The following is a 21,238-nucleotide window of genomic DNA, read 5'->3' as shown; positions in this document are numbered from 1 at the left end:
ATGAAAAAATTTTCTACTATTATGGAGTCATAAGATCAATTGTCATTTCAGGTACAGGGAGTCAGTGGCTAGGGAGATCAGACCCCCCCCCCTGGAATTAGCTGTTATTTAAATAAGACTATGTACTGCAGAGAATAAAAATGACTTTGGACATCCTTCCCCTTAGAAAACAGGGACTCCACCATCATTGTTTTTATTATTATTTTTTATTTGCTTCTCAGGAAATCTTGGGCTGATTTTTTTGACTGAGGTGTGACACCCCCCCCCCCTTTCTGAAAAAAAAATTCTGGATCTGCGCCTGTATATACTGAATGTCCGCAACGGGAGATAACTTGACAATGTGAAATTTGTCGACTGTGGCATGCGATGATCTTTGACCCTTTTTGAACTTCAACCTAACCATGTGCATTTATTTATTTTTATGCAATCTATACTAAATCTTGTACTTACCGAATGTCATAGGTCGTGACAACGAATTCATGAAATATAATCCATATTATCCAATTAAAACACAAATGATTTTAACTGACCACACTGCATCGTCAGCATACATGTGCTAAATAATCTCATTCGACAAAGCTTTGCTGATTCCGTTGCCAGTATGAATCGGCCGAGGTGTGCCGAGAGGTGATATCTATAAATATGATAATGGGTGACGCAAACCCAATGTGAATGTAGAAAATAAGATGTTCACAAGTAAAACTGTTTAGTACAAGAACAAATTTCAAACTATTATAATAAACTATGTTTTAACATAACTTTGCCATCTAGGTCTATTTTTTAAAAATGTGAGAGTGAGAGAGAGTGTGTGTGTGTGGGGGAGAGAGAGAGAGAGAGAGAGAGAGAGAGAGAGAGAGAGAGATAGGCATTGACAAATTAATCGGGTTGTATTTTCAATGGGTTTTTTACCCGACCAAGTACTAAAATCAGTTTGCACATTTTGATAAATTCATCAAAAACGCTTTGTACTAAAATAATATGTCGTTGAGAAAGTAAATTTAAAAAGTTCCAAATTATGGGCAAAATATTTATCTGAATCTAATTAAGTAATTTACTTCAATCATTAATTAAATTCTGTTATTTCAGACTGGTAATGAATTAAGTATTCAAAATACATATGTGAGGCTCATAGATCATATGGTCACCTGAAAATTTTATGTTCAAGAAGAAGGTATGATTTTAGCTTTATTGCGCCCTAAAAATGTAATGACATCAAAATGTTTTGAAACTGGCTTAAATTTTAGTTAAATAAATGACTCTGATAACTCAGGAAAGAATCTGGCATGAAGGTTTACCATCCTGCAAATATGACGTCATAAATGTGAAGCATTTCTCTATTTTCAACAGAAAAAGCCTCAAAATGGCACATTTCAAGGGTGATTTTCCTTTAGAAAACAGTGTCCACAGCCGTCGCCCACGTTAATTTTTTGATATTTTGTGCAAAATTCAATAACAAATCACATATCTCAAGATCTTTGTGGGCGATGCCTGTGGACAATGTTATCTGAAAGGAAATTCCATTGAAAATTGGTGTCTTCTGCAACTTTTTAAGAAAATACGGGAAAATGCACATGTTTATGACGTCATAATAAGCATTTAAAAACACATGTGAGAAAAACGACTTGTATGAATTTTCTGCATTGAATTTCAATTATTTAAAAAAGCATGAGTTTTCAACTTTCACACCAGTTTCATTTTTTAGAAAATCACAGGGCAAAATTTGTATGGAAACCATACCTTCTTCTTTGACGAATACATGTACGGTGATAATTATGGAATTATTTTGACTTCTTCCTTGGAAAGTCCAATATGAAGGAGTGTGTATTTAGAGGCAAACACCATAGTGCGGGTATTACTGTCTCATGATAGCATCTAGTTTTCTTGTACAATTACAACATATTTGTGGAGGAAAATCAGTATATTTCTAAAATTTAATGTTTCATGGAAACGTATTATGTTGGGATTTTTTAGTGATTTATCAGAGAAAACATGTATTTTGAATAATCTTATCTCATTTATTTGTTTTACAATCTATAAATATAAAATGAAGAGTCGATTCAATAATGAAAGAATGTCAGAAGTAAATTTGAAATCTTATGTTAAAAATTGGCTTTTTTTACAAAATTCTATTGTGAAAAAACTGGTAAAATAAGAAACAATATGTACACTGACGTAGCAAATTGTTTATGAAAAAAAAATTATGGTGTAGACATACCCAACACATGAAGAAACCAGTCTTCATGTGTGGTAGCTAGGGGTTCTCATTATGGACAGTGCTGGTGTTGAATAGGACTCCTTTTGCTACCTGGATTCAATATTTATTTATTTCTCCCTATGTATTATACATTCTATGTTTATACACTCTTAGAATAATTGCATTAAATTGAACAGATAAATTTGTGAATGTTATAAAAGAAAACAAAATGCTTGTTATATACCTATGATACGTATGATATATTTATATATTTTTCTTTCCTTCTCTATAAAAGTAATATAACTACTGAAGAGATAAATTTGTGAATGTTATAAAAGAAAACAAAATGCTTGTTATATACCTATGACACGTATGATATATTTATATATTTTTCTTTTCTTCTCTATAGAAGTAATATAACTACTCTGATATGAACATAAAAAACATTAATTGTGATGTATGTTACAATTTATATCCACTATGTTGTATATTGCATATGCTTTTAATAAAAAAAAATAATAAAATAAATGTGTAGTACAAGATAAACGAGAATCCAAGCACACGGATGAGACCAAGTCTCAATCATGGTCAATGCTTCAGATTTAAGTGCACAATAGTCATCTAGTAAGGTCAAGTTAAAAAGTAACCAAGTATATAATTAACTAGTGATTATTTATATGAGGTATAATAATCACTATAAAAAGCTTAAAGGTACTCAGAAGAGTGCCTTCCCGCAAGAAAGAAACATGTGGAAAATTCAAAACGTTGTTAATGTTCGGTACTGTTAAGGTTAAGTTTTTTCAGAAATACTTTACCGTAAAACTTGATCTCTTAGATCAAGACTAAAGGTCATGTATTTAATGTATATTTATATAATTTTAGAAAATGGGGTCACACTCCTAGGTCAAGTGGTCAAATAAAGAACAAAATACACTTTGTATATACATTTGGCCTAAGAAAATTAAGAAAAATGAAGTAGCAGCTAATCTGTCATTACCCCGCGAAGTTATTTTGAGTCAACCCCCTTACTTGAAACATGCAAAGGAAATAGCGCCAAAACGTCACATATCAGAATTATAGATTCCAAACTTTACCCGGATTTCAGTTTTTGGCAAAAAACTAAGAATTTTAATGCACATTTGTTAATATTTTTATATGAGCACATGCAACTCGATGAATAATATTTGTATATATCAGTGCAATTACTATGACTAGTCGAAAAAAAACCTATTTCGTCAATCGCGTTGCGTGTGCTCATAGTTAAATTTAAACACTTTACATTTCCGGAATATTCCCATGGCCTATACTTTTAATGAAAAATCACTAAAATATGTAACAAAGATACCTGCACGTTGTCTTATATCCAAAAGTACATATGTAACAATAATTTAAATTCTAAAAAATATATTTAGATGTATATTTAATTTTTATAATTCGGATTTTTTAACTTCGTTCGGCGGTTTCTGGACAAAAAGTTCTAGCTTGACGAGAACCCAAGGCCAAGTTCGACAAGTGTTGTTCAAAATGTGAATGTAGACTACAAATGATGTGATTAGGTGACTGTGTAACATTGTAAAGACTGTCGGTAAACTCAGCTCGACTACTGCTCTCCGGCTATCAATATGTGATTGTATTAGGTAAGGATGGATTGACATTACAATATCTCGATATCATATGCCTACATGTTGATCTACTAGTCCTAGTCCGAGATTCCTCTGACTCAAACCCATCCTTTTATCTGTTGATGTTTTGGCATGTGAGGGGTTTCATTAAAAGAAAACAATTAAAAAATATGAATTATCATTGCATCAGCTTATTACTTAACTCTGGCAGTCAAATATCTAAACGCATGAAGCGCTAAGTGCATTCTGTGCTATGTCAAGCATGTGTCGATTTGTAAACATCGATGTATTTAGCAAAATGCCCTCGAGAATCAGTTATCGGAAATTAAATGTATATAAAAATGATAATTGTCAAATGTCATTCAAGTCTGTGAGCTTTATTAATCCCGAGTACGGGCGATTGATTGGGGGAGGGGTGGGTTAGGGTACTTTATGAAGATTTGTCAGTATGTCCCCTTAAATTGAAACATTCTGAACCAAAGAGAGTTTATGTATTTGGAAATATTATGGAAATATTTGTCCAGTGATGTATTTTTTATAAAAATTTCTCACAATCCTGCAAAGTTAAACTATGACATCAGCCAGGTAGGTACAAACAAACACTCAGTATTTAAGGCATATGTGGCATGTTTCTGCTAGGTATGAGGGGTTAGGAAGATTCCACATCTTCAAGAGCAGGACTACTAGTATTTCTCGAGATGCATCCAATTAAAGGAAATAGTCCTGGTCATGGAGAACTCCGATCTTTATAATATTTCCTCGATATACTTTTTAACTTTTTTATTATTCCAAAATCAATTACAATTTTGTATTCCAATACAAAAGTGAAAAGAAATCCAGGAGGATTAAGGATATTATAAAGGCCTAACTCAGATTTAGTTTTGAAGCAAGGATTAGCTCACTGGACTAACACACAAGATATAGTCCTGGTCGAGGGGGAAATGGAATCTTGCTAACTCCCTCAGTGATATACTTTTTTAACTGTTTTATTATTCCGATACAAAAGTAAAAAAAAAAAAAATAAAGGGTTACAATTGACGAGGAATGGGCTTTCGGTGTGGGGATAAGCTCACATGACTAACGTACGGGGATTAGTCCATTTACGTATTATACTGATACAAAAGTAAAATGTAGAGGATTACGAATAACCAGTAATTAGCTTCTGAATAAGGGATTAGTTCATATGATAAATGCATGGGGAATTAGTCCATTCACAGTGATTTCTAGGGAATTATTCACATTTTACTATCTAATTTTTATATAGGGAAAAATCAGTATAGAGGTACATTAATCACATTTACATGTAACAATCTTATTTTTATATATGCAGTGAAAAATCAGTAGAGTTTTTGATAAACAATGTTAAATTGTTATTACACCAGATAATTTGTGATACATGTTTTAGTTCACCTGAACAAAAGAATGAAGTGAGATTTTCTAGTCATTTGTTTTTTTTTCTTATGTTTGTCTGATTGTCTGTTTTACCCTCCCGTTAATTTTTCACATTTTTGTTGGGCTCCACTTTTTAGCCCTTTTTATAAGTGGACAATTAATAAAATCAAATATATTATTTTTTACAGAAATCATGTTCCTGTGTTACCATGAAATGTTTAGAGGTTGGGATTTTATTTCCATGGTGATCATGATGAAATTGCAGCAAACACAGGTATGATAAAAAAAAATTCATAAGAAAATGGAATCATACATGCCAACATTTGAAAATTCCCATGGGGGATTTAGCGCGTGACGACAATTTTCAAAGCTTTAAATTCGCGACATTTTGTCGTGAAATTAAATGATTATGAAATGATCTTTTTTTTAAATTTATAATATTGATATTATTTATCAATACAACTTAAGAATTAATTTAACACAAAAAATAATGTTTTTCTTTCCAAAATTTAAATATTTCTACTAAAATAGGTGCCTCTTTCATTTAAGAAGGGGTATTTAGTTACATATGTAAACAACATTTTTTTTACCAGAACACATAATTTAGTGAAAAATTGAAAATTTTACAACTTTTAACTCATTTTTTCAAAGGCTAAAAAATATGAGGTTTTGATACTGTAAAGTCCTGTTTCTGCTGTTTCTGGACATATTTTTGAGATTTTTTTTATATATAATAGAAATTCTAATTAGATATTATCGCAAATCTTGCTTCAAAGTAAACACTTGGACCGATAAACTATTGCGTTAAGTGACGACACTGATGAATCTGACTGAAATACAATTTCGAAATCCAACAAAGAATCTGATGGGTGCTTTTCTATAGGCCCATGGAAACAGCTGTAAACAAGTGGTAGGCCTCTACTTACTGAGCGAAGTATATAGTGGCCCTATGTAATACCTTATTAAATTATTGTGAGTACGGGTAACCTGTATAATGATCTTGATTTCTTCAAATAAAATCCGATACAGGACTGGCAGAAGTTAACTTAAAATGATACACGATGCACCACGGGCATATTTTTGCAATTGAAAAACAGGGCCATTTTCCTGTTTTTTCTTCAGTACATCAATGAAATTAAACGTACTTAAATTTGGAAAATGTATTAGTGATATTAATTATTTTTTAGTGAACATATGAATAATATTAGCCATAATACAGTAAAAAGTGCACTGCATGAAAAAAAAACACACAAGGATTTTGACTTTTTTCTGATGACATGTTTTGATATTGCCATGACGACCATTAAAATAACAGTAGCACACACACATTTGTAACATTGTATTTTTGACAGTCGTGACATCAAAACAGACTTAACAGTAAACTTTTGAATAAATCTGATGGTTTACCACATATGAATATATATATATATTCATCAGGTGCTCCGGGTATTACATATAGCTGGGTATATGCTTACGTTTAGTACGCGGTGCAACACCGAAAATGAAAAATGCAGTGAATAGAAAATCGACAGAATTACATGTACAATAAAATGAAAATAGGTGTGTCATTGAAACGCTTTAAACATGTACAGTCTGTGAAAGGAATATATCACATGCTAAAAAAGTGATTTCATAGTTTGTTTGTGTTTTTGGTTCAAAAAGTCACCATCTGTTTTCGACAATCACAAGGCCGTTGGACGCTTTCCAACTTAAATAGGCAAAGGATACTGCACGAGACTGGGCGGGTCCTAATAAACCAATTAAGACGCTTGTTTTATAGAATGAAACCGGCATGATTCAAATTGTTCAATTGTCAGATCCAATAGTGTCAATACTCAAGGCAATGCTATTTCTGTCGCAGTGTAATACTTTCAGGCAAGATTTGCGATAAATTTACAGAAATTTATACCACCTATCTAAAAGAGAATTATTTTTTTTTTACAGTCATGAAATTTGTCAGGGTTGATGGTGCCATGTGCATGGTATTTCCTTAAGTCATGCACATTACTTTTGGGAGAAGGGAGGGAAAAGAAATTATAATTGAAATACACTTGATTGTTTCATCTTAATTTTTGCATAATATTTTAATTGGCAACTTAGAAATATTTTTCATTATAGGTAGATAAAATCATCAGCTATGCTTTGTAGTTTTCTACTTTCGTTTTCAAAAAACGATCTCTTTGGATTCCGATTTTATGGTTTAATTAGTATTTTATTGTCTTTAATTTATGTTTTTAATAAAACGACTAACAGTTATCACGTTAATCTATGTGTTTCACCTTGCATACCCCTTAAAACTGACAAGATAATCCCCTAATTGCCCCAAGCTATAAGCTACTCTTATCTGGACAACTGCGTGCGTTCATGCGTGAAGTGATTTCCTGTGGCTATTTAGTAATGAACACCTGGTTAGATAAACAATGAAACTTATCTGTGTGCATTGAATATACAATTCTGACATTGTTATCCCGATTGTCAAAATTCAGCGGTAGGGAAACTTTTAAAATCTGAAATTTTAAAGTGATTTTTTTTTTCAAATCGGGAAATTAGGGCAATTTTTGTCTCCCGATCGGGAAGGCGGGATGAAAGGGTAAAATCGGGAGGATCCCGCCTAAATCAGGAAAGTTGGCATGAATTCCAGGAATTATCTTATGTATGCAGCACTTGGAAGATTTGATTTGGATGTTTGAATTGAATACTCAAGTCATTATGCATGTAATTAACTATTTAAATATTATATAACTGATAAAGTGGTTGACTGACTGAAAATTTTCTAAATAAGATCTTTCATTAGTACATATAGTGTTCATATGTCATTTTACATTTTCATACTTGTACAATATTCATTGTTTGTATTTATTAATGACCTTATATATATATTTATGTATACCCCAATATATATTTATACTTCTAGAATGCCTAAGTTTTAAAAGAACAACACAACAAGACAGATATAAGATAAAAAGGAGCAAGCAGATTTTGTCATGAGGGAAGTGGTGCCGGTGGTGTGCGTGATTGGTGTGGTTTTGTTGAAGATGCTTCTGCACTTCCGATTGATGAATCAGAGAGTGAAGAGGAAAATGACGAAAGATGTTTCTTAACAGAAGAGGAGTGAAAATGAATCACAGGCTGTTATTCAGTCAACACTGCATAATAAATTTCAAAATTTTTAAGGCCTAAAAATTATTATTTTACATTCTATTCTCTATACACACATTTTCCAGTACATATATTATGATAATATGAAGGATCAGCCTCTCTGTTCTTTTTATGATTCACATGTATCTAAAATGTATTGGTCTGTTAATGAAAGTTTTATTTAATCAGTGCTTAATTTGAATTATATACAGTAACACAGTAACTCCAGATATTAAATACACTGTATTTATCTGTACACTTACCTGTTTTAAAAATGATTTTTCCTGAAATCTAATCAATGTATACAAGATATTTTGTTTAGGCTTTACATGTGAAGATGGATATTCAATTGTAATGTTCACCATGTATTGGGTAGTGTTATCATATACATGTGGCTGGTAAAAAATAAAAGAAATAAGTGAATTTGCATTGTCTTCAATATACCAGTGTATTAATTGATTTTTACAATATTTCTAGCCCACCAAGTGAGTTTTTCTTATCAAAATGTGTCCATCGTTGTTGTTGTAAACTTGTACATTTTCATCTTCTCAAGAATCACTTGGTCAATTTCAACCAAACTTACCATGTATGGAATTCAAGTTTGTTCAGTTGAAGTGTCACATCCTCTTTCAAGGGGAGATAATTATGATTTAGTGAACAATGAATGATGTCTCAAGAACCACTGGACCAGAAGAGATGAAGGATTGTTTGGTACGGAAGTCACTGTTTGTATGCTTGTATATCTTGTTCATTAAAAAGACCGATTTCATTTAACTATCTCATTAACTCATGATAGAATGATCGCTAGCTATCCGAATGAACTAACAATATATTGAAAACTTCCAGATGGTATGATTGGGTGTTTGATAACATCCTGGGGTGCGTTTTACAAAAGAACTTCCAACTAAGACCAAAATGTTATGCAAAAACTTTCTTTTTTCTATATATGAGGAAAGGTTTTAGTCTTTTTAAAAAGAATTTAGAAAGATGTATTTATGCAGGCAATTAGAAATACAATCAATAATATTTTGCAATCACCTAAAGTTTTTAAACTTAGTTGCAAGTTCTTTTGTAAAACGTATCCCTGCACCTCTAACTGGGTTGGTGAGAACTTCAGCAGACATTAGACAACCAAAAAAGATGACACGATTTGCAAACAATATAGTTTATAATCATTGAACCACATGAAAAACAATGCTGCGAGCTTTTCTTTAGTCAAAATGATGTTTGACAACTTTTGATATGATAACAATATTTACCTCGTACTTTGGGCTCGGTGAACATTAAACACCCCGGGAAGCCAAATAATGATCATATTGTTTCAAAAACTGCATAATTGTATATTGTCAGCTCAGATATCAATTTTAAAAAGAAGTTTTGCATTACTTTGTTGGATGAATATTGGAGAACAAAAGCTTTCATTGTAATCTAGAATGACGGCGTCAGAATTGTGCATGCTAACTTTCTTACCTCATATCTCAAAAACTATCAGTGATACAAAGATAATATTACTATACTAGTATATAAAAAGCCCATGTCCTAGAGAGTATTGGTGCAAAAAATTCAAACCTCTGAAAATAGGCCTCATGAGAAGCTAATTGTACCTTTCTTTATGTTGGTACCCAAAGACATGTCTTGTCACAAGGAAATATGAAAACTACTTTCAAACCTCTTATGATTAAAATTTATTGTAAAGTTTTTAGTTTTTGCGGACGACCGGACAGACAAATGGACGGGCCAGAAATATATATATATATATATATATATATATATATATATATATATATATATATATATATATATATATATATATATATATATATATATATATATATATATATATATATACACCCCGAATCCTCTATTGAATGCATCAACTTAATGAGGAAATAACAGGAAAATAGATACAATCTTTAGTATTATTGTTACCATAATTTTACTATTTTCATTATTTATAACAATGTTGAGATTCTTAGAAACAAAATCACATTCACTTAAGCAAAATATTTTTGATAATTCATTTCAAAAGGTCTGTTTACTTTTCATCAGAATCTCTCTCTCTCTCTCTCTCTCTCTCTCTCTCTCTCTCTCTCTCTCTCTCTCTCTCTCGCGTTTTAATACATAATGGAAAGTAGTTTTTCAGTTTTAAATGTAAACTTTTAAAAAGTGAAAAAGTAAAAAAAAAAATAAAATCTGTAACAAACCTGCTTTGGTTAGTAGGATTAGATATAAGAATAACAATGGTCCATTAAGAGTGTGATTTTTGGTTCCGATAAAAGTCATGATGCTCTTGAGAACAGTTAGTGAATGTATAAAGTTCCCCCTTTCCTTAGTTTATCAAATATTAAATATACGTAAAATATCAGTTCAGGTAGAAAAATCGATAGCACTATGTAATTACAGGTATAAAGGGTGCACGACGTCGACACAAAACTGCACTTTGAATGTCTTATCTGTTTATTCAAAGCAACAAATACATAATGCACGTAGCATCGTTTTCTAAAAACAGATAGTGGGAAACCAGAGAAAATTTTTTTTTGAAACTTTGACATGCAAAAAAGGAGGAATTGAATGTAGCTTTATGGTGTCATTTACGTGCGTTATAGTAGCTTCTAGATGAATATTAAGTCACTATTAGACACCATTAAGCCAAACGTATAGGTACGTAATGTCCGAGTTTTATTAAACTGCCACCAACTCGCCATTAAGTCACTATACGCAGTCAGTACAACTTTTTAATGTTAAAAAAATTATAATGGTTATTTCTCAAAAGTACGAGGGTTGATCCAAAAGTAATGTCACAACTTCGATAAAATCGCTATCCGTCGACGTAAAACAACAAAATTAATAATGACGAAATCTACATTTATTTCAAATCAGACCTGTAAATTTCAATTCAACCATGATTTTTACTTTTCAAAATATATTGGATTTTACACAACGTGCGATTATGTTAGTCGCCGCACCTAAATAACGTCATATGACGGATACGCGCCGTCATATATTTAAACGATTCCCTTCGTTTCATTAAAAAAAATGTTTGAGATTTCAGATCCACGAACACGTTCACAAATTTCACTTTCTTACCCTTAGTACCCATCGTACACTCACTCTTTTCATAATTAATTCTGTCAAAATTCATTGAACAGTAGTAAAAGACCAACTTAAAATTTCACATATCGCTCTATCCGTCTGTTTTTTTGGACAACAACGTCACGCACCATTGAACATTTCCGTCCGCCCTCCCATCTTTCGGTTTTCTTGTCTGCTGAGCATTTAATGACCCATCACCCACCGAAAATCGCTGAAACCATCTAAACAAGTCTCTTATTTACATTCTTTCCTCCGAAAGTCTGGTGAATCAACGTAACTGTCTCTACTGGCGATTTCTCCAGTTTGAAGCAAAAATGCATTACAGTTTGTTTTGGCTTTTTTGTCCATTTTGATATTTCTTTTTTCAATGCACCGGAATAAATCAACGATGTTTTTCATAAAAAAAATAGCAGTGATGTCATATAATTTTCAATTTAAGACTTGAAAATGATGTAAATTTTTGTCTTTTAAAGTATTTTACGTTTAGGCGCTTTTAAAAGATGCCTTTTAAGTGTTTGTCTTTTTTATACTTAAAAAAAGTACACTTTAATTTGTGACGTTTGGTTTTGACGCGGCGACACCCCCTATCTTATATGTTTTAAACATCTATAAAATAAATTCAGTTAAACATTATTGAATGAAAAATCAAAGTTTAATTAGATTTATATTTGTGCATCTTTTGGTATATAATATTTGATGATATGACGCCAAATATAAAAGATATGGACACTGTGACATTACTTTTGGATCAACCCTCGTAATTTATTTCGAGTTCACATATTTGTTGATTTTGGCAAAAATAATGTTAAGAAAGAAAATTGTAACTAAATAATACGTTCCCGACAGGAGTCGAACCCACAAGAGCGAACCTTTTATTTGCTAGGCTGTTGATATATGAGAGAAAAAAACATTTATTTCTCACAAAATCTGTTTAGACTTGGAAAAGTATTTAAATGAATATACGTTTCTTTATTCCTATATTGATTTATTAGTCAAAAACATAAATGATTGTATTTTTAGATTCTAAAAAAAGTTTTTATATAGTGTAAGTAATTTGGTATGAAACATCTTTTTGATTTTTGGAATGATTTCTCACTCCGTTATTCGCAGATTTATACGCATGAATTGATTGAAAATCAATATATATATAACACAAAAATATCCCCGTAAAAGAAAGATAGAAAAAGTAGATTGTAGTTATCTTCAATTAACTGCATATTTTTATGTCTTTTTGTCTAAATTAGTGACAATCGCTGCGAAACAGTTCCAATTTCAGTGTACGCTTACATTTGTTTTAGAACATCCTCAATTTAAATTATTTTTTATCATAGTGAGTATCAAAATAATTGTCTTTGTGCCTACTGTCATTATTTTTAATTTGGCATTTGCTTGAGTTAAATTTTCAGTTTTGAAGATATATTGTACATTGCATATAGTTTCCTGCTAGTTGTCCCGGGACTAGTGGGGACGCCGAATACGTAAGGTCTAAATGTCTAACAAGTCAGAATACTGTACACTGTTAATCTTACCCTGAGTCCAGTGGGTATTAATCTGGTCAAATATCATGTTTAATCTGATCAGCTGTTCCTCTTAAAATTGATTTTGAAAGAGACAATCATTGACCGACCAATTTTGAAAAATACTTATGCATAATCTTAAAAAAAAAAAAAAAGAAAAAAAAAAGTTATTTCAAATTTATATTATTTGTGATGAAATATTCAATGATTGACAATATATTCCATACCTATTCATTATTATTACATTTTTTAATCTTAAATATTTTTATATACAATGAAAAATTCAAAAATCATTGAACAATATATTTGCAATTATTTCGTTAAAACATATTCTGATTTTAAATACAAGCACTCTGACGTTGACCATGTTGACATAAAAAAGATGCTTGAGTTTCTGATTGACGATATCTAAGGGGTTTTTGGAGAACTGGTCTTATAACAACCGAATAGAATTCCCATGGTGTTAAATGCGCCCCGTTATTAGCATATTTATTTCCGTATTTATATGAAGCAGAATATATCCAAAATCTTACACATGAAAAGACGAAAACACTTGCTGTGGCCTTCAACTCGACACTAAGATATATCAACGACGGATTTTCCATTCTTATGTCGTTAAAATGCATTCAGGTTAAAATGAGATAAGAGATACCAAAAAATGTGACACATCTATTGGATATTTAAGTTGAAACAGGCGTTAATGGTAACCTAACAACCAAGCTCTATGATAGACGTGATAACAAACTTTTCAATCGTCAACATGCCGAAAGCATCAGTCTCATTATCTAGCGATGGGGTATACAATGAGAAACCAATGCGTTTTTTTTAAATAAAATTGCGTGGTTGCCGGCGGAACATCTATAGTAACCGGGCGGTGACTGAGGCCATTTGGCGAATCGGGGGGGGGGGGGGGGGGGGGGGGGTCGGTGGAAAATAAATTATAGTTACAAATCAGCGGTGTATCCCCCGATGTCTAAAATAATTCCTACTCGTGTATGGTGAATAGAAAGACAAATAAGTGCATCCACTTTCAAAAGAGTTTAAGACGAACATCATTTTATCATTTTTGCTTCACTCTATATTATAAATTCTCTGATACAGTGTTAACACCGAACATTATCATATATGCTTTGCTTCTGACAATAATTAATGATATTTTCTAGGAACTATTCAGCCGTATAAATCACTGGGAGAGAGGGGAATAATTGCATTTTTATTACCTGATGATAAAAAGGCCAGGTTTATGTGTCATTAAAGGAGTGATTTCCTATGCTTGACTCAGTGTTCCAGACGCCTGGTGTCGCGGGCCTTTCTGATGATTGTTTTCGCCTTGTCCAGTTAACGATAGGCTGAAAAAAGAGAAAAATCCTTTAAGAATTTTACTAAGAAACTAAAAACGTTCATCCATATTTTATTATTTTTAATGTAAGATTTAAAAAGCTAAGGATAGCGGTTAAGATATGAACTACCACACTGACAAAAAAAAAACAAACAAACAAAAAACGCATGAACATACGCTAAATATAGTATTTATTACATGTGTACACATTTACATTCAAGTTTTAGCATATGCGACATTCATGACTTCATATATCAGCTTCCATAGCTGATTTAGATCTGCATGAACTGATACAAATTTAAATCAATTTGGTAGATTATAAAATTTAAAAATAAAACGTACTTACGACGATGTACCTACTTTTCATTTGCATTTTCTTAACTTTAAAGAACGAACCTTTCATATAAAAAGCTTGCTTGTCAGTGATTGTCTATTTGTATGTACCTATCTATGGCGGTGAATTTACTCATTGCTCCTTTGTATTCTTAGCTTTTAATATATGTAATTCAACATCTCCTTTTTCACGCCATAAAATTCAGAACAAATAAATATGACGTCAGTATCTTTTAAATTTTAGCTTGTGTTTCCGATCCCAGCAAGAATTTGAGACATACCCAGCCGTTTTTGGACATTTTGCTAGAGAGGGACGCAACGTAACATTTTCAAGGGAAACAGTATGTATGATATCAAACAAAATATGATTAGATAAAAGGGATTCGGTTTGTTCAAATGAAGTGCAATTGGCTCTTCAAGGTTAAATGATGACGATTAAGTTAAGTATTATGTCATTTAAAAAAATCATTTTCTTAAGAACAACTGGACCATGCAGAAAAGTTGAAACGTATGCTTCGTTACAAAGTTTAGATGTAGGTTTTTTCAAATCATGATCCCCAGTGGTACGCTATGGGTGATCAAAATTTACACAGAAATATATATGAATAATAGAAAACTATAAGACTCCTTTAAAATCCTCTTCTCAAGAAACTATGAACTCCGAATCGTCTATTACTGGGGCATGGAAAAAAATTAGTCATATTTATATGGAAGACTCTTCATATAGATTAGATTCTAGTTCGCTCAAATATGACCAACATGGTCCGAAGGCACTACAATGGGCATGTAGTCAATTTATTTTTACATTGAGGTACAAAGGATAAAAACAAAGATTTTTCGTGAATAAAAACAGTATGATGGTACCTGATCCCACCTCTGATGTTTTGGAGGTCCGTGTTTGCTCTGCTCCTGTTTTGTATGGTTTTATGGACTTTGATATTGAATATTGTTCGTTATCTCCATATCCTTTATGATAAGTCATGCTAATGTAGAACCATCCTCGGATAGAATAGATTTTGATTTGTTTAAATCCTGACCCGAAAGAAAGGCCGGGACCATAGTAGACAAGCAAAGTTTTGTGCAAGTTTTTTTTTTAAATACATGTATATAGAGTCAATTGCAAAAAAAAAAAACCCATGGAATTGGCTAGAACCACAGTAGTTGATCAAATCCGTACAAAGGAATATAGAGTGAATAAATCTTTGGACGAGAATCCGCTAGATCAAAATTTGACTTTAGTTAGATCAGCATTGTGGTGTCTATATGCATCTTGTTTATATAAGGGTACACAGTTAGCAAGGCGATTCGGTGATCTTTATGGCCCATGGGCTATTTGTTTAAAAGCTACCAGTCGATATATGAACTGAGAAAAACATTAATTAAAAAAATCATCAAAATATTCTTTGCATTTTTGCGGGGATCAAATTTAAATGGTCGGGTGATTCAACAACCAACAATTGTTGATTGATTGATAGAATATTGTTTAACGTCGAGTCGGCAATTTTTCAGCCATCAATTGTAATAATAACCAAAAAATCTTCTGCATTTCTGATGGGATTCCCTGGAAACCAATCTGACTTGATCCAAAGGCAAATTCAGGATTTTCTGGTAAAGAATTGTGGCAGCACAGACAAATCATATGGGATTTTCTGAACAAAATGACAGCATCTCTGAGAAAAAAGTAAAGGGTATGATGAAAAGAATTCATGATGCACAGACCAAAAAATAATAATATTACCTTTTCTTATACAGTTCTTTATCTGGAAAACCATTATTGATGTTGTATCAACAAAAGATTTCCAGGGCCTATTGCTATCTGAAAAATTATCAGAAAAAGTCCTTACCAGTCCTGGAATTAAGGTAAAGTTTGTCCTCTTTTCCAGCTGTGGACCTACTGTATTCTTGACACACACGGAAGCAACACCAGAATCCATCACTAGCATCTATCCTACTTCATTCACTTGTCGGTCAGCAGCAATCATCAGTAGTATTCCTTCATCATTATCAAGCAAACCATTACCATATTTCAATCTTTGTATATCGCTTGGTAATCCCTAGTGTCTTCAAACCATGTTTTAGCATTATTGTATATACAGGCGTCTTCCCATCATGTTGCTTGCATATTTTAGTCTGTTTTATACCAACAGCTTAGAACTACAAATCCATTGCTGTCTCATGGACGAAGATCAACAACTCACAATTTCCCTTCCATCAGTGGACAACATATTTATAAACAATGTTACATGTAGTTTGAATGTAACTGTATTTTTTAGAGATTTAATTAGAATATTTTGACAAATTGTTGTGGTGTAATGTCGTACAAAGTTCATACTGGGCACTGTTATATGTCCTACCGTGTTGTCTCTTGCGGACTAAGATCTATAAGCAGTTATAATTAACAATTCTTTCTTTTTTGCCAAATGTTTCATGGGAATATTTTACATAAATACACCTACATATGTCACATTTCTTAATCATGTCCCCTTGAAAGAGGGTGAAGCTTTTCATCTGAATAAAATTTAAATTGAACCTTTTTTCGGGAAACACTGTTCCTATTTTGCAAATTAAAGAAATATGATGGGGAAAATCGAAAATGTTTAATTTATCAAATGATAATTGATGTTTATGACATTTCAAGGAAATGACATGCATATTCACGTGGAAAGATTGGCAAGGAGATAATTTTTAAGAAGTTCATGTTTAACCTTTTTGTTTTTATATTATCTGCATTACACTAAAACATCTCAATCAAAAACAAAACTAAAAAGCATTTGTTATTTTAGATTTATTGACTGGTAGAAATTTTGTATAAACATAAACATGTATTCTTTAATAAAAAGTCTATGAGATCAATATATGAAATGGATGCATACTCCAATTCACTGCATCAGTCTCTAGTTTAGCTCCTTACTATTGATTTAATCAAAACGAATACATGCACCTTGTTGTTCAAACATAATTTTTCTTTTAACAATATGTCAATTTCAAACGCTATTCATTGTTGAACAATTTGTATACCCTGAGTATTTCACAATCTACTGATTATCTGATGACTTCTGTATATTGCAGGCTTTGGGAATACCAATGTTATCCCTAGACATTATAGATTCGTACGATGGCGGTGGTTCGGAAAATGGTGCACTTCCAGAATGAGGATCAAATGGGGAAGATTGAACATTGTGGCTGTGCATCATATCTGGAAAAGACGATTTTAAAAACCAATACTTTCTGTTCAATTATTTAGGTAATATTTCAAACTGAATATAATTTTACAGGTTTATTCTCTTTAAGAGAGTCTTGAAGATATATAACGAACCATTATTTAGTAAGTTGCATCGGGTATGCCAGGGACATCAACGATAGTTGGAAACGTGGAATAATTTATGAATAACAGACTCCTTTTTTCTAAGTTTCTTATGTAACCTTTCCCTTTGGAACTTCATATCATAGTTTAACACTATATCCAACTTAAAGCTGATCATGACTCGTAAATAAGCATACACTCTGCAGGTCATTTTCTATATTATTATTATTTACCTGCTTACCTGCTTATCAACACAAGGGTGTACTCTTCGCATTGCATTTGTTACACCAGCTTTCTTGTCAGGGGTATCGGCGTAAAATGGTTTCTTATGTTTGTGCTGGATATATTGCATTACCTTTGTTTACTTTTTATTTTGTTTGTATACTGCACTGACCTGTACAACTGTTGCATGTATCTATGGTATTTTACTTTCCAGCATTAGATGTATTACAGTCATTTTTTCGCTACCAAGTGCTGTATAGCATACATATACATGTGCATCCGTCTACACCGGTGTCGACCGATTCATTGAAGATTGACTAAGTCAGGCCCTTTATAAAGGGGTCCTCAGATATAGCGAGAGTCCGATCGAAAATGGCGGACACATTCTTTTTACGAATCGTATTCAGCTTTAAGTGAACTCATTAGCACCAGCGTAACCTTACCTGTATCAGAGACTGAGTATGCTATGTTCCTATTGAGGTTGTAAGTTTGACTACCACCACTTGACTCCGTGCTCCACATAGGATCTCTACGAGTAGCTGGTGTCTGGGATGTTTCTTGTCGATTCTTATATCTTGTTAAAGGAAATCTCAAGATAAATTCAAATACTTTTCATAATATAACCTTCAAAAATGAAACTCATTTGTAATGTTTGTTCCCAATCTCTTTTTGGTCCAATGGATACAAATTTAAATATTGCAACTTTAATATGATGATAATTGTAATTTGTTTTCAAGACCTACATCTTTGGAAATTATAAAACGATATTTGAGGAGGTAAAATGGGTCAAAATATTTCCCAAATAATTCTATCAAGTTAATATGCGTGTTGATTTTTTTCAAGTACTATAGAACCCCTACATGTTTGCACTAGTTTCTTCCTTTTTTGTAAATAAAAGGGTATAAAAAGTCTTAAAGGGTCCGAATGGGGTTTCCACTGCGCAATATTACGCCATTGTAAAATGAAGCTTATTTACTTTTTAAAAGCATTTTTTTCACTCAGTTAAAAAAATTTAACAAAATTAATAAACTACAGGTTGAAAAAATTAGTTTCAAATTTTTCAAATTTATAACACTGATTTTTAAAAACGATTTTTCAACTGATATGTAGATTGACGTCGTAATGATGTATTTATGACGTTAAGATAACGATAAACTTTTAAAGAAGGGGCAATAAAAATGTTATAAAAGAAAAAAGTAATCAATATATGCTCTTAAAATTTAAAACGTAAAAAATTGATAATATCTTCATCATTTTTATTATTTTTTTTGTATAAATCCTTTGTATTTGTCATATCTCATAGTACTCTGTAAAAACTAGAACATTTGTTAGTTTTGTTTTTTTTTTTTTGAGATTTTATCCCCTCTGGAAACAATACGGTATAATTTTTTGTTTTTTACATATAATGTGCAATATAGTATTATTCATCATATATGATGGTTTTAGTATAAAGCCAATTGTAGTATTTGTATAACTTGCTTTAAAGTGCGAAAAATTGTCACTTTCCTATATAACCCACAGGCCTTTGGATCGCTTCAAAAAAATTGTGTGTATAAAAAAAAGATATTTTTACTTTACACCTCAATTTTTTTTCTTAATGATCTCAAGGCCTGTGATATAACCCTATGGTAAATTTACCTGTATTTTGAGACTGTCTCCTAAAAAAACCCTTGACGGTAGATTTTCCTCAAACTTGACATGTACACTGAAGTCTATATGTAAGTTATATATAGTATGGAAATAAAGAATTTTTCTCACGTAGTTTTCACACAATAAAACCCCAGTCGGTCCCCTTAAATTAATGACTACAATTGTTGAACCCTTACAAGGTATACTTCATTTTGTATTTAATTTTCTAAATCTTGGATAGAATTCGGGTACGACAATAATTTAATTATATATTCAATGGGGAAAATGACAAAATCATTTTTGATGAAAAAAAATTAAAAAGGTGTATAAAATTTACTTTCGTCAAAGTTAGCCTTCAATTTTTTCCTTATGAGGAAAGGAACTCTTTTTGTAATAAAAGTATTTTTTCTGTTACGTCAAATACTTACTTTACTCCTGTGCAAAGGCAGCAACAAACTATAATAAATATCACTATTCCTATCAGGGCGTATCCAAAAACATCCCACGAATTCCACTGAGAATCGTGATCATCTAGTTAAACAATTAAATAATAGATGAAGAAAATAATTAAAACTTAGACTAATATAAAAGCTTTCAAAATAACAAATTTATCAGTCGGTTGGTTTAATACATTGTAGCGAAAACGTGTATTGAGACAAATTACAATATTTCTTATTCTTATGATAAACCAATACCAGTCTGAATACAATCATAATTTGTTTTGTATACTGTTTTACCCGAACTATTTTTAATTTACATAGTAGGAATCAATATTATCTTTATCAAAGGAAACTAGAGGTACAAATAGCACTAGTCTCACTCAATGATAGCCCCTGCCTCCCATATTGTTACAGTGGCATAATGTATGTTTTGCTCTGGGAGACACTAAAAAGTGTCAAATCAAAAAGTAAAATAAAAGGTGCACAATGGCACCATGTAGCAAGAATCTGTAAAGTTTAATTAAATTTCAATTAGTTGTATAAGAGGAGTTAAAAATAAAAATGGGTACCACAAAGCGTGAACGAACTACGTTCAGATAGACGTACAGACATCCCGATTAAAATATACCCCCTGCTTTTCAAGCGGGAGTATAATGACCATCCTTATGCTATTAATGCACATATACAGAAATTAAGAATATCACTTGAAGAGAGTTCATTATACTTACGTGAATTTCCAGTGTTTCTGTCTATAGTGTATGTTCTTTTCTTATCTACGTACAGAATAGAAATAATAAAAAGTAAAGGACCAGAAAGGAAACAAAAGTAATTGGCGACTTTTAAAGATATTGTATAACTGAATTGCAAAATCATTTTGCTTAAACATTATTATTGAATGCGTATTTAATTTCAACATCAAAACCTAAAGTATTATTTTCAAAAAGAGAGATTAGTTAGCTACTATGTACAATTCTAGTGAATTCTAGTGGTTTTAAAAACGAACAAGGGATGGTTC

At 31.8% G+C, this 21,238-nt stretch overlaps 2 long non-coding RNA genes across 2 annotated transcripts; one reads left to right on the top strand and one right to left on the bottom strand.

Moving 5' to 3' along the window:
- The first annotated feature begins 5,401 nt into the window (after positions 1–5,401).
- LOC134262695 (uncharacterized) lies at positions 5,402–8,769 on the top strand. Its single transcript, XR_009991069.1, has 2 exons — positions 5,402–5,482; positions 8,123–8,769. It is a non-coding gene; the product is annotated as an uncharacterized LOC134262695 (long non-coding RNA).
- Positions 8,770–17,730: 8,961 nt separating this feature from the next.
- On the bottom strand, positions 17,731–20,303 carry LOC134262694 (uncharacterized). The gene is made up of 3 exons (XR_009991068.1): positions 20,212–20,303; positions 18,598–18,728; positions 17,731–17,824 (listed from the first exon to the last, which is right to left on the bottom strand). It is a non-coding gene; the product is annotated as an uncharacterized LOC134262694 (long non-coding RNA).
- Between the last annotated feature and the right edge of the window lie 935 nt (positions 20,304–21,238).

This window comes from Saccostrea cucullata, unplaced genomic scaffold (assembly GCF_032062105.1).
Source record: "Saccostrea cucullata isolate Sc308-1 unplaced genomic scaffold, CSIRO_AGI_Scuc_v1 ctg1620, whole genome shotgun sequence".
NCBI lineage: Eukaryota > Metazoa > Mollusca > Bivalvia > Ostreida > Ostreidae > Saccostrea > Saccostrea cuccullata.
Note: the sequence above shows the minus strand (reverse complement) of the source record. Positions and strands in the feature narration are given on the sequence as shown.